The sequence below is a fragment of the Meles meles genome, unplaced genomic scaffold, assembly GCF_922984935.1.
Source record: "Meles meles unplaced genomic scaffold, mMelMel3.1 paternal haplotype, whole genome shotgun sequence".
NCBI classification, from domain to species: domain Eukaryota; kingdom Metazoa; phylum Chordata; class Mammalia; order Carnivora; family Mustelidae; genus Meles; species Meles meles.
Window position 1 is genome coordinate 7,210 of NW_025721215.1, and position 4,266 is coordinate 11,475.

The 4,266-nt window shown below is 35.1% G+C and overlaps 1 pseudogene; it reads left to right on the plus strand.

The window, feature by feature from the left end:
• The first annotated feature begins 2,455 nt into the window (after positions 1-2,455).
• LOC123936120 lies at positions 2,456-3,389 on the plus strand (annotated as a pseudogene).
• Positions 3,390-4,266: the final 877 nt, after the last annotated feature.

Here is a 4,266-nt window from a genome sequence, read left to right on the forward strand (position 1 = left end):
ATCATATGGTCTCACTTATTTGTGGAGCATAACAAATAACATGGAGGACATGGGGACATGGAGAGGAGAGGAAGTTGAGGGAAACTGGAAGGGGAGATAAACCATGAGAGACTATGGACTCTGAAAAACAACCAGAGGGTTTTGAAGGGGCGGGGGGGGGGGTGGGAGGTTGAGGAACCAGGTGGTGGGTAATAGGGAGGGCACATACTGCATGGAGCACTGGGTGTGATGCCAAAACAATGAACACTGTTATGCTGTAAATAAACAAATTAAGGAATAAAAAAAATAAAAAATAAATAAAAATAAATAAATAAAATAAAATAAAAATAGATTTAATATATGATTTAATAATTCCACTAAAGGTATTTACCAAAACAAAATGAAAGCAATAATGTTTTAATTATATGCAATTATATATATATTTATTATTATATATTTATATAATATAATATTAATTAATATAATATAAATGCATGTTATATTATTTATTTATATTATTATATTATTTATATTATGATATAATATATTAATATTAATTATTTTATATAATTATATATCATATATTATAAATATTATATAATTATATAATATAATATTAATATATGAAATATATAAATATTATATTGATTTTTATTTTATATATAATATGCACTCCTATGTTTATTTCAGCCTTATTTATAATAGCCAAGATATAGAAGCAACCCAAGTATTCTTGGATAGATGAATTGGATAGGAAGATACTATATCATGGAGAAGAATGAAATGTCACCATTGGCAATAGTATTGAAGGGATCTAGAGGGTACAATGCTATATGCAATACATCTGTCAGAGAAAGACAAATATATGATTTCACTCATGTGTGGGATTTAAGAAACAAAGCAAAGAAACAAGGAAAAATAGACAAACAAAAAGCAAAAAACACTGACTCTTAAATATAGAGAACAATGTGGTGGTTACCAAGGAGGATGGGAGCAGGGATGAGTGAAATAAGTGAAAGGGATTAAGAGTACGCTTACCTTGATGGGCACTGGAGTAATGTATAGAATTGTTAAGCCACTATATTGTACACCTTAAACTAGAAGAACACTAATTATACTGGAGGTGTTTTTTTTAATATTTTATTTATTTATTTGACAGAGAGATCACAAGTAGGCAGAGAGGCAGGCAGAGAGAGGAGGAAGCAGGCTCCCTGATGAGCGGAGAGCCCAATGTGGGACTGGATCCCAGGACCCTGAGATCATGACTTGAGCCAAAGGCAGAGGCTTTAACCCACTGAGCCACCCAGGCTCCCCTATACTGGAGTTTTTAAAAACAGTCTTTGAAGATCTGTTAAGGCATTTAAATTTTCTTCCAAGCAAAATGGGTAACTTGAATGATTTTTAAGTAGAGGATTGGCATGATCTAATAGGGGTTTATTAAAGCCACTAATTTATGAGTAAAAAATGGATTGGAGAGACAAAAATTTGGAGTTAGCAAACTCTAAATGAGCCTGTTGAAAAAATACAAGACAGAGAGGAAGTGAATGTATTTTAATGCGAAACACTTGAATGAATTTAAAGGATCTTCAGAGGACATAATCTGTAGTAAATGAATTTTGGTTCATGTTGATTGTGAAGTTTCAGTGGTAATCTGGAGGAGTTATCAATACAGAGTTGGTTATGTGGGACAGGGGAAGAACTGGAAGCTTTAGATGTAGGAATTTTATTAGCCTACAGACGGTTACTTATGACCTTACTGAGAGCTAAAGAAACCTATGAATAAAGTAATATTTTTTTCTTAAAGAAACTCAACAATAGACAAACTATGGAAAAAGCCTAGATGTCCATTGACAGAGGAATGGATAAAAATATATGATGTATATACAAGAGATACAATATACAATAGAATATTACTCAACCATCAGAAAGGATGAAAGTTTACCATTTACACTGGATGGAACTAGAGGGTATTATGCTCAGTGAAATAAGTCAGTCAGAGAAAGACAATTATCATATGTTTTCACTCACATGAGGTATATAAGAACCAGTGCAGGGGATCATAGGATAAGGGAAGGAAAACAAAATGGGAAGAAATCATAGAGGGAGACAAATCATGAGAGACTCTGACCTGTGGGAAAGGAACTGAGAATTTCTGGAGGTGATTGGGGAATAGGGTAACTGGGTGATAGGCATTAAGGATGGCAGGTAATGTAAAGAACAATGGGTGTTATATGCAACTGATGAATTGTTGAACTCTACATCTGAAACCAATGGTGTACTACAAGTTGGCTAATTGAATTTAAATTAAGAAATGTATTTACTTAAGCAGCATAGATGATATCTAATTTATTCCTTTAACTAGGGGATATAATTCCTACATAATTGTATTAATACAATATTGTGCTCATTTTTCTTTGTCTCATTTTTAATTATTACATATTTTCTTAAACAATCAGAACACAGATTTCCTTGCACAATGGACAATCTCACAGAAGTGACAGAGTTCCTGCTCATGGGGTTTTCTGACATCTGTGAGCTACAGATACTTCATGTTGGAGTGTTTCTGCTGGTTTATCTGACAGCACTGGTGTGGCACCTTCTCATCATGATAATCATTACTTTTGACCAGTATCTTCACAGACCCATGTACTTTTTTCTGAAGAACCTCTCCTTTTTGGATTTGTGCTACATCTCAGTCACTGTGCCTAAGTCAGTCCACAGCTCCTGGACTCACAATAACTCCATCTCTTACTTTGGCTGTGTGGCTCAAGTTTATTTTTTCTTTGCTTTTGCTTCTGTTGAGCTGGCCTTTCTCACTGTCATGTCCTATGACTGCTATGTTGCCATTTGTTACCCCCCCAATAAGAAGCCATTATGACACCAGAAAAATGCCATCACATAGCAGCCATTGCCTGGCTAAGTTGTTTTATTTATGAGCAGTCCACACTGGCAACATATTTAGGGATTCCATTTCAAGATACAACATAATCCACCAGTTCTTCTGTGACATCCCTCACATTTTGGCCCCAGTTTCTCATGAGGTTTTCTTTGTTGAGCTTGTGACCCTAGCTCTGAGTTCCTGCTTTGTTCTGGGATGCTTTGTTCTTATGATCATCTCCTATATCCAGATATTCTCAACAGTGCTCAGAATCCCTTCAGTGGAGAATACAGTAAAAGTCTTTTCCGCCTGCTCCCCACAGCTGATTGTTATCATGCTCTTCCTCATTACAGGACTCTTTGCTGCCTTAGGACCAATTGCCAAAACTTCATCCATTCAAGATTTGATGATTGCTCTGGCATACACAGTTTTGCCTCCTTTCCTGAATCCCATCATATATAGTCTTAGAAACAAGGAGATTAAAGCAGCTGTTTGGAGAATATTTGGGAAGATAATTTCCCTGCGAATGTAGAACACTTAGATTTTGCTAATACAAGATCTTTTAAAAAGACCAGGAGAGCATAAATACCTTAAGAAAAAATATATAGGAAAAACCGTTGAGAGACAGAATATTTCCAGGCCATATTTAGAAATAAATACAAGTGTGTCTTTAAAAAATAAAATATCTCAATATTAAATATTGCAAAATTTTATAACTACAACCTTCTGTGGTGTTCCATTCCTTCATTTATTTATTTTTTATTTAAATTCAATTAGCCAAAGTATACTACATCGTTATTTATATAATGTTCAATGATTCATTAGTTGAATATAACACACAGTGCTCAGCATACCATGTGCCCTCTTTAATTTCCTTCACACAGTTACCCCATCCCCTCACCTACCACCCACAATCAACCCTCAGTTTCTTTCCTGTAGTTAAGAGTTTCGCATGGATTATCTCCCTCTCTGATGATTTCACATTCAGTTTTCCCTCCCTTTCTCTATTGTCCTCTACACTATTCCTTATGTTCCACATGAATGAACATATGATAATTGTCTTTCTCTGCTTTTTTTGCTTACTATAATCCCCTCCAGTTCCATTGATGTTCATGTAAATGGTAGATATTCATCCTTTCCAATGGCTATTATTCCTTGTGTACATGAACCACATCCATCTTCTTTATCTATTCATCTTCTGAAGAACATTTTGACTCTATCCATAGTTTGGCTATTGTGGACGTTGCTGCTATGAACATTGGGGTGCAGGTGCCCCTTCATTTCACTACATCACTATCTTTGGGGGTAAATACCCCATAGTGTAATTGCTGGATCATAAAGTAGCTCATTTTTAACTTCCTGGGGAAGTTAAATACTGTTTTCCAGAGTGACTGTACCAGCTTGCATTC